This window comes from Dama dama, chromosome X (assembly GCF_033118175.1).
Source record: "Dama dama isolate Ldn47 chromosome X, ASM3311817v1, whole genome shotgun sequence".
Classification (NCBI taxonomy): domain Eukaryota; kingdom Metazoa; phylum Chordata; class Mammalia; order Artiodactyla; family Cervidae; genus Dama; species Dama dama.
The window spans coordinates 19,160,625-19,174,831 of NC_083714.1; positions in this window are offsets into that span (position 1 = coordinate 19,160,625).

Below are 14,207 nucleotides of genomic sequence, written 5' to 3' on the forward strand. Positions count from 1 at the left end.
AAAGAGCTAACTGTGGCTATCTCAGATTCCCTGGAGAAGGGAAAAGCTACCCACTCCAGTATTCTGGTCTGGAGAATTCCATGGACTGTATAGTCAGACACGACTGAGCAACTTTCGCTTTCACTTCTGGAGGTATTTTTTTATTTTCTTATTTTTGTTCAGATTTACTTTCTAAATTTTTACAGAATGAAAAATTATTGCTTTTGCAATTTTTCATAAAGCTTTGTCTTATCAGTAATGAGTAGTCTCCATTTTCTAAAAGGTCAGAAATGATTGTTCTTGTATGTCTAAGCCTCCAGTACCAACCTGTTCTAGCCTGCATTAGCTGACTTTCCTGTCCTTGGCATCTTGCCTATCTGAGCTCTAATTTCCTTCTGATACTTCTCATTAAAGCAAACTATACTTTCAAGTCAAATCATTCTACCGTGCAGCTCTTGTCTATTGGATTTATCCACTGTAGAAAAGGTGTGAGTGTGGGACATGACTGTCACAGTTCATCTCCCAGCCTAGATTAGCCCTCATGTCTATTTTAAGTCTGTAGTTTAGTTGGTCAGATTAGCCTTTATTCTGAGCACACCTTCAAAAACTGTAGTTGTGACTACCAACTAGTGGAGGTGCTGCAGAAATTTGCATATGCTGAGGGGAGAACAGAAACTGAGGAATCAGTGGCCCTTCAAGATCTTTGTTTCTGGTTAAGACCTATGTATGGGATCCAACATATGTAGTAGTACCAGTTGCTCTCTAACCTAGAAAATTTCTTTTCTCATTTTTATGAGTGCTGATTTTCACATTTTATTGCTGGATTTGCTCACCCTTAAATAGTTCTGCTCAAATCTTTGAATATATCATGCTGATCTGCAACCAACAGTTAGATATTTTTCTCCTTCTTTGTATTTAATGGATTCCAGGAGGCCTGATCTCTTGCCAATGTTTTCTTTGTGATTTCATCCAATGACTATCAGGCAGACAAAGTCAATTTTTCAGAATCAATTTCTTTCTCTTTCTTGCACCCTCCCTTCCTTCCCCTACCCCCGTTCTCTCTCAAAAAGCTTTTATCAATAGCATGGGCTTAGAAATTGAACATACTATGTAATTTTTCTTTATTAGAAGAGATTTGTTTCTCTGAAATGATATATCTGCTATTTGAATTCATTGTTGAGATTAAATTCACTCAAAATAATCATCTGTTTGTATCTATTCAGCCTCTTTTCCATTTTTTTTCCTTCTGGATTGCCTCAGAGTTTTTCTTCCTGTTATTCACATCTGTCAGAATCTTAGTCACAACATTACTAATTCCTTTTCAGCTTAAGATCTCTTCAGCCAGTATCCAGTTAAATCACTTGGAGTAAGCAAGATCATCTTTGATATCTGATTCTAACTGAACTCCAACTTTGTGTACAGCTTAAACTCTTCATTCAAAGGGCTTCATACCCCCAGAAATCCACAAACTTCAGGGAGTTTTAGCTTAAGAATTATTTTTCAGTGTTCTCTCTCCTATGCCAGTTTGACAAACACAGACATAATATCTGTGTTCCTTGGACATTTCCCCCTGAGACCTGTATTTCTTTTTTCCCTTAGAAAATAGTCTAATTCCTTTTTGTTGAGTTCCAGTGTGTTTGGTACATGTGGGTTCTAATAAATCATAAATAAGAAGTCTGACTCTCCTATTTAAGAAATAAGATACTTTGTCATTGTTGTTGTTATTATTTAGTCATTCAGTGGTGTCCAAATCTTTGTGACCCATGGACTGTAGCCTGCCAGGCTCCTCCGTCCATGAGATTTCCCAGGCAAGAATACTGGAGTGGATTGCCATTTCCTCCTCCAGGGGATCTTCCCAACCGAAGAATTAAACCTGCATCTCCTGCATTGGCAGATGGATTTGTTTACTGCTGAGCCACCAGTGAAGCCCTATATGCCTGTGAAAAAAACACCCAAGGCATTTCTCCATTAACTTTATTAGATTTAAAAGGAGAACTTTTTTCTTCTATGGCCTGAGTCCTATAGACTTAGAGGAGCTATCTTGCCAGTATAGTTACACCATATAATTCAGGTAAAAGTGTGATGGTGTGATGAGATCCTGACTAGAGAGAATCTTACACATGACACTCTTTCAGTCATCATCATAGAAGATCACACCCTCCTTCTTGAAACAATGTTCTCTTGATTTCTATGACATCACCTTCTTTCAGCTTTCTTCCTTTTATCTGGCTATTCCACTGGCATCTCTGTTGGTTACTCCATTTTTCACCAAACTTTAAATGTTGGAGTTCCTCAGGGTGTGGCCCTTTCTCCTTAGTTGATTTCATTCATTTGCAGGATTTCAGTTATATACCAGTGACACCATCCTAGATTTTCATACTGAACCTGAAACCTGTCTACCATAGGTATCCAATAGGTATCAAAAATTCATCAGGACAAAAGGTATACTGAAGATTTATATTACCTTCCCCAAACTTCTGTTCTTCCTTTGGTACTTGCCATTTCAGTTAAAGACACCACTATCCACCCAATTACTCAACTCAGAAAACCAGGAGTCAACTTCAAACTCATCGTCTTTCTTCGCCAACAGTTAATCATTATGTCCTTATTGAGTCTACCTCTTACATCTCCCTCAAATCTGTCCACTTTTCTCCATCTACATTGCTAGGACTCTATAACAAGCCAACAGGTATCACTGGCCCTAGGTCTAGCCTTGCCCAGCGCTCTGATCCATTTTGCATACTGTCTACCTAGTGACCTTTTAAAAACTTTAAAGAGATTGTATCATTCTTTTTATTTATTTATTTTTTCTTTTTTTCCCCCCATTTATTTTTATTAGTTGGAGGCTAATTACTTTACAATATTGTAGTGGTTTTTGTCATACATTGACATGAATCAGCCATGGATTTACATGTATTCCCCATCCCGATCCCCCCTCCCACCTCCCTCTCCACCCGATTCCTCTGGTTCTTCCCAGTGCACCAGGCCCGAGCACTTGTCTCATGCATCCAGCCTGGGCTGGTGATCTGTTTCACCCTGTTGGTGGGAATGTATCATTCTTGAACAAGAAAACCGCGCAGTGATTTCCTGTGACTCTTAGGATAAAGCCCAAGAGCCCTCACTCACTCTCCTTGAGCTATTCTGGCCTTCTTTTACATTCTCCAACATGCCAAGTACCTTATCAAGTCAGATCCTTGGCACATGCTGTTCTATTTGGAATATCCTTCAACATCCTCTCCCTCTACTTCCAGTTTAATCATCAAATGAATTAATGAAGGAATGCATTCTACTAGAACTGATACTATGCAAACTATAAATGGTGGTAGTTAGGAAATTCTTTGGTTCACGTAATGGCAAACACATCAAACAGAAAAATATAGAAGCACTATAGGAAGTTCTTCCTGTTAGGCCTGCCTTAGTATGAATTAATATAATCAAACTTGGTTTGTTTTCCTTGTTGATACAGCAATAATATCTTCTATAGAAAAAATGAATAACATCTTCTTAGATGTTTCTGTAGCATCCATACTGTTACAGCAAAAACATTGCATGGAAAATGGAAATTTTACTCTCACCATGCAGATGTAAATCTAGATTTTTGACTGAATGTTTCCATTTTTATCTAAATATTTGTGGTTGTCTATATACATTATCTGCTTTATTAAACTATCCACTTATTTTCAGGAATATTTAAAATATGGTACTTAAATTATCAAACTAGATTCCTGTGGATCTAAGCCATCTGTGCAGCCAAAGGTGAAATAATTATTTAAGTAATAACATCTGGATGATAAGATTTTCCAAAATTATATTTAGTAGCAAGATAGGACATCAGAAAAGGTTAACAGTGAGATTATATTGGAGTTACATGGTTATATTGGAGTTACATGGTTAGTGGCTCAATAATTTTCTTTTTCTTATATTATTTACATTTTATACATGAATTTAAAAAGATAAATTGTTTTCACTTTGTGTTTAACTATATATATGTTTCTTTGTTCAGTAATACAGAAAGGATATTGCCAATAGGAAATGTTAGAACAATGCCCCATCTTAGTCCAATTTTATCCCTAGATTGCTCAGAGTTTAAATAAATAAGAGGCAAATTGTCCTAGGCATGTAACCGGATACTGTTCAAGGCCTGTCTCCTACTGTAACAGGTGTGCTTTCAATGGTCTTTTATTGCTCTTTTTATCCCCTTGTTCTGTTGTCCCCTAGAGTCAACAGCTGTGACTACTGTTTGGTCTCTATAGCACCCAGATTCACTTCTCCTTTCATTTTTCAGCAATCTCATTTTCCTAATGTCTTCATTTTACTGATATTGATTATGCTGCAGGGTGTACTGCAGTGGCTATTAGACTCTGAAGCTCTATTTAATCTAGCTTTAATGCAAGTAATTCCATAAATTTGTGTAGATTATACAGAAGCTAACCCTTTCTGGACATAGCTAGAAACCCTCTGGCTCCCTATACCACATGCTCTAAAGCCCCATGGCCTCTTCACTGGGAATGACCCAGGACCCCAAAGTAAAGCCTGCCCTAGGTCAGACATACATTCTCCTCCCAAACATTCATCTCTTACTTGTTCAAAAACTGATTATTGAAAACTACTAGACTATCATGTGTAAAATAGACAGCTAGTGAGAAGTTGCTGTATAGCACAGGAAGCTCAGCTCAGTGCTCTGTGGTGACCTAGAAGGGTGGGATGGGCAGGGAGGGAGGCTCAAGAGGGAGAGAATATATATATACTTATGGCTGATTTGTGTTGTTGTACAGCAGAAACCAACACAACACAGTAAATAAATTATCCTCCAATTAAAAAATAAATTAAAAAACTACTTTGTGCAAGGTATTGTACTAGGAAATGGAGATATATAGATAATGAAGATGCAGTGCCTGCTTAAGACTGACAAGTCTTATGCTCTGTTGCAGGAAAGCCTCCTAGGAACTTGTTTGGAAAACAATGATTTTCGAGGAATGCACTAACCAATTCTGTCTCCAGGCTGGGTTTCTAGCCTGCTATTCAAATCTACAGATACTAGACTTGAGCTACATCATCTAACTGGATTTTCAGCCTCCAGCAGCCAGGCTCACTTTGTGGCCAGCCCCCACAATCCTAATTGACGTTAACCAATTCCTTAATCAACCTTGTTGTTACTGTTTCTCCTGAGAAATAGGGATTTTGTACAATTCAGGAGTTTCAATATACTGACAGAGTCCTTAGTTTGTCTAAAGTGTAAAATCAAAGAGAGATTATGTCAACAACCAAGGACCTCTCAGTTCAGTCCTGAATGGTTTTTTTCCTCTAAATGCAACCCAAAGTTTTAGATGCCTTCTTGACCTGATGGTGTTTACTGGTATCACTAAATGTGTACATGTCTATAGACAGATTTTTAGCACCCCCTATCTTTTTCCATTTCAAAAATCAGGACATAAGGTTAGAATATACTTATACATGTATTTAATGTTGAAATTTAAATATAAGTACAATGAAATATGAAAACTGTATACCCCCTCAAAAAAGACTTGAGTCTTATGGTAGAGACTAACACAATTGCAGAAAAATACTTTGAAATATGGTAAATATGGGTGAAGGAGAACTATGGGATCACAAAATAAATACTTTTAGTGTCAGAAAAGCTTCCCAGAAGAAGTAATATCTAAGTGGGGATGTAAAAAGTCTGTAGGAATTAATCTCACTAGAGAACAGCTATCTCAGGTAGAGAGGGCAGTGTTTGTTTATAAAGGCACAAAACCTTATGATAGCATGACTCTCTGGTTGTATTTATCACTAATTCTTCATGACTACAACTTATGATCCACAGGTAAGATAAGAATAGTGAAAGAAGCACGAGGATGAAAACAGGACAAATTAACTACACTCAGAAGTATCATAGGATCTATCATTTGGAGCAATAAGATCCATAAAATGTTGTAAGTAGAGGCATGATATAATCAGAATATAGTCTTAGATGGGTCACTTTTGTGGCAGTATGGAAATATAGATAGGAAAGAATAAGGACTGAATGTTGTTGCCATGATCCAAATGAGGTATAATGATAAACTGAGCTAAAGCACTGTAGTGGGAATGTAGAAAAGAGGACATGTTCAAGAGATATTTAGAAAGTTGAATTGCTAGTACATGTAATCACAAAGTTATGATACAATATGGGAAGTGCTGTAATAATATTAAATACAAAATACTATGTAAAAGAGAAAGCTTTATATTTTGTCTGGAAGGGCTGGCAGAGACTCTAATGAAGGTGAGCTTTGGTTACCCCAGGCACAGGAAATACCATGTGCTAGGACACAAATAAGGAATGGAAATAATTGTGTGTTCAAGTGAGTAGCTTTGTGTGTGTGTGTTTCAGCAACACTTTTCCCCAACCAAATCTTTCTCTAAATCTTAATATTTAAAATAGAAGTGATGAACAAATTCTTCAGGAAGTTTAAATATTTTGGCAAAAAATTCCACTGTTTGCAGGACTCTGGAGCACCCTACCCTGTGAGTTCCTATGGAACCCAGTTGAAAACATGCTAGGGTAGAACTTTATCTACTCAAGTCCAAAGCACTGAGCTAGGCCTAGAAGTAGATTGTTAGACCACTCAAAAAGAAATTACATGAGATGCCTCTGATAGGTCAGTCGTCCCCTGAATCTCAGCTGTGTGCCATATACTACCTAAAGCACTTAGTGTCCTGTGCTGTGTTGTGCTTAGTCGCTCAGTTGGGTCCAACTCTTTGTGACCCCATGGACTGTAGCCCACCAGGCTCCTCTCTCCATGGGGATTCTCCAGGCAAGAATACTGGAGTGGGTTACCATGCCCTCCTCTAGTGGATCTTCCCAACCCAGGGATTGAACCTAGGTTGCCCACATTGCAGGCTGATTCTTTACCAGCTGAGCTACCAGGGAAGCCCACTTAAAGCACTTCAAAGAGATTTATTTAACTTCTGTAAAGGAGAATCAGCAAAACCAGGTAAATGGGTAACTTTGTGATTCTCATCCTCCCTTTTCTGTACTGAGTTCCTTTGTCTAAAGAGCCAGTGGCATTTCTGCAACCCTCTCCCACCTCTGTACCATCATCTACACTTGAGTCTGAATAGAATTGAATGAATCCCTTGTCTCAATGACATGAGCAATGCATGCATGTTGAGTTCTAGATTGAGTATGTGGTAGTGGTGGTGGTTTAGTTGCTTTAGTCATGTCTGACTCTGTGCGACCCCATGGACTATAGCCTGCCAGGTTCCTCTGTCCATGGGATTCTCTTGGCAAGAATACTGGAGTGGGTTGCCGTACCCTCTTCCAGGGGATCTTCCTAAGCCAGGGACCTAACTTGTGTCTCTTACGTTTCCTGTGTTGGCAGGCGGGTTCTTTACCACTAGTGCCACCTGGGAAACTAAATTGAGTATATGACCTTTCTAAAAATCGTATTATAAAAAAATAATTGAAAAAAAATCATATTATAGTGCCTTGATGGAGTCACTAGGGATATTGCCTTCCTCCTTCCTCCAGTCTCCTGCTTTTCACATTATTTTGTCCTGTGGGTCAATATTGTTCCAACTGGGTACCCATTCTCCTAGGATACATGAAGACTTTAAAGAGTTACATAGGCAGATTTTGTTTGTGTCTGTTTTTAACCAATTTCCAGATTTTTTATTTCCATGGGTACTCTTTCCTGAGCTTGATCTGTGTGAGAATAAACCTGATGGTCCTACTTTCCCACCTTCCCTTCTCCCACTTTACAAAAGAAAAGCATGTCTCTAACTCAGGTCAAAGCTCACCTTGGTGTGTGGTCCCGAGGTATAAATACCTCCTGGACATCAAAGAGACCATTGGAAATATTGATGTTGATATTGAGAAAATATATTACTTTAATGATGTGATAACAAATCCTTTTGTAAACCAAGTACAGCTGGCCCTTTCTATCCACAGATGTGAAACCTGTAGGCTATGGAGGGCTGATTGTAGGTTTTTAATGCCTTACCTTAAAAAAATCAGAGGAGAGCCCTACCATGTTGTCATTTGATGAGTCATTATATATAATTTTGATAGATCATCATTATGTAATTTTTTGAGATAGTATTCAGAAAATGTTCAATAATGATACTGTTTTAACTAAACTATGTTCATCCCCTGGCCACTTATATAAACAAGATTTCTCAACACTTAAATGTATTGAAAATGCTGAACTTGGTATCATTCTAACAATAAGTAACATTCATCCACAGAGAAAGGAACTACTTCTTTAAAAAAAGTCCCCTTCCATCATATTAAGAGATGTATTGCCAATAATAGTCTATGTTATGTTTATTAATTATAAAGTTATACATATATTTGTATTTTAATCATGTACTGATTATAATGAAAATAATCCCAAAGCTCAGAGCTTTACAGTCACAGGAAACAAGCATTTTTTACAACATAAGTTTATGTTTGTTTCTATGGCAGAGATTAGGCTGCAATGATCAAAGACTTTCACAAAAAATATATATTACATTAGGATATAATTCTGTGGCATGACCAGAATGAAATTAAGAGTTCAAGAGAAAAAGGTAAAACATTTGACTATTTAAAAGGAGTTAATTTGTCTTTTTAATAATTCTATTGGAGTATAGTTTATTTACAATGTTATATTAGTTTCAGGCATACAACATAGTGATTCAGTTATACATAGACAGTCCCTGGAAACATTTACAAGCAGCTGCTATGAGTGTTGGCTGCTGAGGGCTCACAGTTGCCTCTCTTCTCTGGAGAACTGCTGTGCACTGATAGGAGATGCTCACTAAGAAGGTTATACTCCAGTCTGGAAGGCGCAGATATCTAGATTAACTGATAAGAGCTTCAAAAGGCTGGTCACCAGGGAACAATACCACTGTGCGGTTCATGCCACCAATTAATCAGTATGGGGCTGTCCTTCCCAGCTCTAAAACCAAGCACACTCATCTCCTCCTTGTTGATTTATTCTATCCAGCACCTTTCCCCTCAAACAAACCAGTTTCAAATATACTGAAATGTGTTCAGTAAATACTCCCTCCTGACACCAGCCCCTTAGAATCTCATACAATAACTGGTATCTTAGAGAATCCTCTAGCAGCCTTAACCTATCACCATCTGATTTGACTTTCCTGCCTAGATTCAAATGGCCTGAACTCGGGGAACCCGAGCATAGAGGAGAAGTAATTGCTTGTGAAGCATTCATTCATGTCTTCATTCATTGAAAAATACATTTTGAGTATTCAGTATGTCCGGGACTGTTTTAGGCTCTCAGGATAGGTATATCAGTGAACAAAAGATCCTTGCTCTCATGGAGCTTACGTTCTAGCATGGGGAAACAAGACAATAAACATAGTAAAGAAGAAAATTAAATATTGGAAGGAAATAACTGCTGTAGAAAAAGAAAAACATTAAAGAAAAGAAAAAGAAAAGATAGAGCAAGGACAGAGGTGGGAGAAGGAGGCTGTGGTACTGAATAAAAAGAGTCATTAAATTAGTGCAAAATAATATCTTCATTCACAGCATTTTTACCAGGCTTAGCTTTTGAGGTTTTGAAATTTTTAAAAAAATTTTTAAACACTTCATGCATTGATTTATTTGAACAGCTTTATTGAGATATATTACACATATTATAGAAGGCACCCATTAAGTGTACATTCTTTTAAAAGAATATACATGTAGATATATATATATATAGATATAGATATGTGCAATCATCACCACAGTCAATTTTTGTTTGTTTGTTTTTGGCATCCAACAGCATGTGGGATCTTGTTCCCCAACCAGGGATCAAACCTGTTTCCCCTGCATTGGAAGCGTGGAGTCTTAACCACTGGACCATCAGGGAAAAACTAGCCTCTTCCTAAATTAATATTATACTAATAGGCATAGGACCTATTTGAATTTGAGCAAACTCTGGGAGATGGTGGAAAGGGAAGCCTGGTGTGCTACAGTCCATGGGGTCGCAAAGAGTCAGACACGACTGAGCAACTGAACAACAACAACAAGGCATAGGACACTGATGCTAGGCCCCAAGTCCCACATTCAGAAGCTTTCCATTTCCTCAGCAGATTTCCATATCCTTTCCCTGATTATTGTGGATTGCAAAAGCACAAAACTTTTTATATTTGTCATTATTTGCTCTTTGTCATCCACAATTGTTTCTATCACAGAAGGAGTTACCCCATTAAATATTGGTCATTTCTCACCAATTTAAATTTTTTATTCTCTACTTTTATTTTTGTCATGACTATACTAATCTTGTGACATAACACTGTCTACATTTCTACTCATGATGACACAGGAGTAGAGTTGCCAGTTTTAGCAAATACATTTAAATTTAAGTGGGAATTTCAGAGAAACAACAGTTTTTCTCTGTAAGTATGTCCTGTGCTATATGTGGGACATAGTTATATTTTGTATTTATATTATATATAAACATATAATTGTATATATAAATATATAACAGAGAGAATAGTTATATTATATTTATATTAAAAATGATTTGCTGTTTATATGAAATTCAAATTTAAATGGGCATCCTATGTTTTATCTGGCAATCCCATGCATGATTCAATTAACTTCATCAAGGTTGATTGACTATTAATATCTATGATGCAATGTTATTCTATATAAAGCACTTATTCTCAAATTATAATCCTAAAACCAGCAGCATCAGCATTACCTGGGAACTTGTTATGAATGCAAATTCCTGGGTTCACCTCAGGCAAAACAAATGAATCAGAAACTCTGGGCTTCGGGCCCAGAAATGTGTTTTAGCAAGCCCATCAGGTAATTCTGGTGTATACTAAAATTTGAAAACAACTGATATAATCATTTATGTGAAGAATCATTTTTAACAAATGATACAAATAAACTTATTTATAAAACAGAAACACAGGGATTCACAGACTTAGAGAAGGAATTTATGGTTACTGGGGGGAAGGGGTGGCATAAATTGGGATATTGGGATTGACATACATACACTACTATATGTAAAATAGATAAGGAACTAATAATAAGATAACTAATATAGCACAGGGATCTCTACTCAATACTTGGTAATGGCCTATACGGGAAAAGAAGCCAAAAAAAAGGAGATATATGTATATGCATAACAGATTCACTTTGTCATACACCTGACACTAACACAACATTGTAAATCAACTATACTTTAATATAAAATAAATTGTTTTAATTTAAAAAAAAATTTTAAAGAAAACACCTGATATATACAGTTCTGTTAGTGTCCTGCCCAGATCTCACTGGTGCACCCACCAGGCAGCTGCTGAAATCCCACAGTTGTCCCCCTTTCTTAGGGGAATTGTCCTCAGCTGTCAGAGCTGACTCTCCCAGGCAGCTGTGCCCCAGGTTGGGGGTGGCACATCACTTCTTTTTTTATTTTTAATTGGAGGGTAACTGCTTTACAATGTTGTATTGGTTTCTGCCATACAACAATATGAATCAACCATAGGTATACATACATCCCCTGAACTTCTGAAGCCCACCAGGTGTTCCCTGGTGGCTCAGACAGTAAAGAGTCTGCCTGCAATGCGGGAGACCTGGATTCGATCCCTGGGTCGGGAAGATCCCCTGGAGAAGGAAATGGCAACCCACTCCGGTATTCTTGCCTGGAAAAGCCCATAGATGGAGGAGCCTGGCAGGCTACAGTCCATGGGGTTGCAAAGAGTCGGACACAACTGAGCAACTTCACTTAAATGCTTTCTGCCATACAACAATATGAGTCAATATATATATATCCCCTGGCCCATAACTTCTGAACCACTGATAGAGGTGTGAAAGGCTGACTTCTTGACAAAAATGGGAGAACTCTGCAGTGTGGTTTATGCTCCAGAATCCTAATCCCATGGATCAGATCAAGGCTTGGCTTTAATCTGAGACCACATCTTTTCCCAGTTCTTTTCCCTTTTATCCTGCTTCTCTGATTCATTGACAGGTGTTTCCTAAAGAGCATTCTCTCGACACATTATTCACAACCGAATCCCTGCTTCTGCAGAATCTGACACAAGATGAATGGAGTTGATAATGTTCATAAAATACTGCAACATTAGGCATAAACACAGCACATTCAGTGAGTAGACTAAATATCTGTGTGTTAGTAGCTCAGCCGTGTCTGACTCTTTGTGACCCCATGGCCTGTAGCCTACCAGGCTCCTCTGTCCATGGAATTCTTCAGGCAAGAATAATGGAGTGGCTCGCCATTCCCTTATCCACATGTAACCACGGATACTCTTTGAAGACAAGGAAAAACCGCTGCAATATTTTAAGCATCAGGTTTAAAGAGTTAGCATTTAGATAGTAAGAAGGAAAGAAGAGGAGAGAATTAAAAAGAATTGATGGGGGGAAAAGGGAGAGAAGAGGATAAATCTGACACATTAAAAAACAACACTGGCAATATTAAAATATGCTTGCATATAAATCAGGTAACAACTCAACTCAATTACCAAAAATAGAGCTCCTTGAAAACTGATGCCATATCCTCAGCACTTTGCATGAGACCTGGCTCACAGTAGATGCTCCATAAATGTCTGTGAATGGTGGGTGTCCACGGTGATACCAAGATTTTTAGGTTGGAAATACAGATGAACAACATCAAGAAAAACGGAAAGCTAGGAAGATGATTTTATTTTTAAATAAAGGATTTGAGGTGACCCAAATTTGAGAAACTCAAATGAAGATAACTATAGATAGGTGTGGCCAAAAAAAAGTTTAAAGGTCAGGGCCAAACATGTATATTGGAGAGTGAGTTTCTATGATTACAATGTCGCTCTTCATAATTTGGCATCATGTCTAGGCATCTGATCACAGTTTTAAAAATACAAAAAGAAAACTGTTAAACAAAAGTATCTAGCTACTCTTTCTTTTGAATCATCTTTTAGAAATTTTTCTTAAAGGAAACTTTTTGGTCAAGGACTTAAAATTTAACAAAAGATGCTTCTGTGTAGCAAGTGATTGTGGAAGAAAGTTATTCCCACCAGGTAGCAACTTTAAGAAGATTAGAACCAGCAAGATAAGATGCCATTGGTATTTAACTTTTCCCTTGGGAGAATTTTGTATTTCAATTAGCCTGTGGGTTTTCACATATTTTTTGATAACTTTGGTTCCCCAAAGAGATTTGAACTGATACTTTATGAACTAGCTACTCCTGAATCTTTGCACAGAAAAATAAGGTCTTGATTCACTGCTTGAGATGAAGCTGAGTTAAAAAACAGACATTTCCTATAAAAGTCCCTGTTTCTTCTCTGAGACCTTGAAGGCGTGTTTCTTTGATATTATGTACTGATTACATTATGTATTGAGGATGTGATGATTCATCCCTCCCAAGAACCATCTGTATTGTCTATGTAGCTCCATTTTATTTTAAGAAAAGCAAATTCATGTATGTTGAAGAAAATGTAGGCAATATGGATGTGGCTCATGAGAGATAAAATATAAATGTGCAGACAACCTAGAATTTAAGATGACTCTGAATCAAGTGTAAACCATAAGAGAAAGGGCTGAAGTAATAAGAACAGACTAGAACAAAAGTAAGACAGAGAACCTGGGTGATTGAGTCAAGAATAGCTCATGGAACCTGACTAGGTCAAGTGTCCAAGCTAAGGTTTTATTCAGGGGATCTGAAGGAGAGCAGTCCAACTAGGCTGTCAGGGCAATTGTTATTTTGCTGTTTTATCATTGATCTAAAATCTTAGGCTTAGGGATAAAGTCCAGTCAGAAAGACCTATTTTTCTGTAGTTACCATGGGATTAATAAGTGTTCAAGTTGGCATAAAGGTGAAGGAGGTTGAAACTAAGAAGACAAATGTAGGCTTGGCTCTAGTCTTATCTAGGCAATTGCCATTTGTTTTCCTGGGTATGGTTTGGAACCTGAAGTTGTTCACAGTGTGAATGTTCATACATCCTTCATGGTGGGGCATAAATGTCAATTCTGAGGAAAGTTCTGACACCCAAAAAGAAAAATTCTTCATTCTCTGAGCAACGGTGATGAGCGACTGGTGATAAAAATGGCAAATGTTCTGTTACTTGAATAGTCCTGACATTTTTGGCCAAAGAAAGCATGTTAAAAGAAAAGTCTCAGACACCTTTCTAGTGAACATCTCTAACGCTCTGCTCTTTAAAACTGTTAAAGATTTTTAAAGACATTGAAAGACATTGAAAAGAGAATGGTTAAAATAAATTTGTTTTTCAAAGAACGATTTCTGGAAGTAATCAAGAGT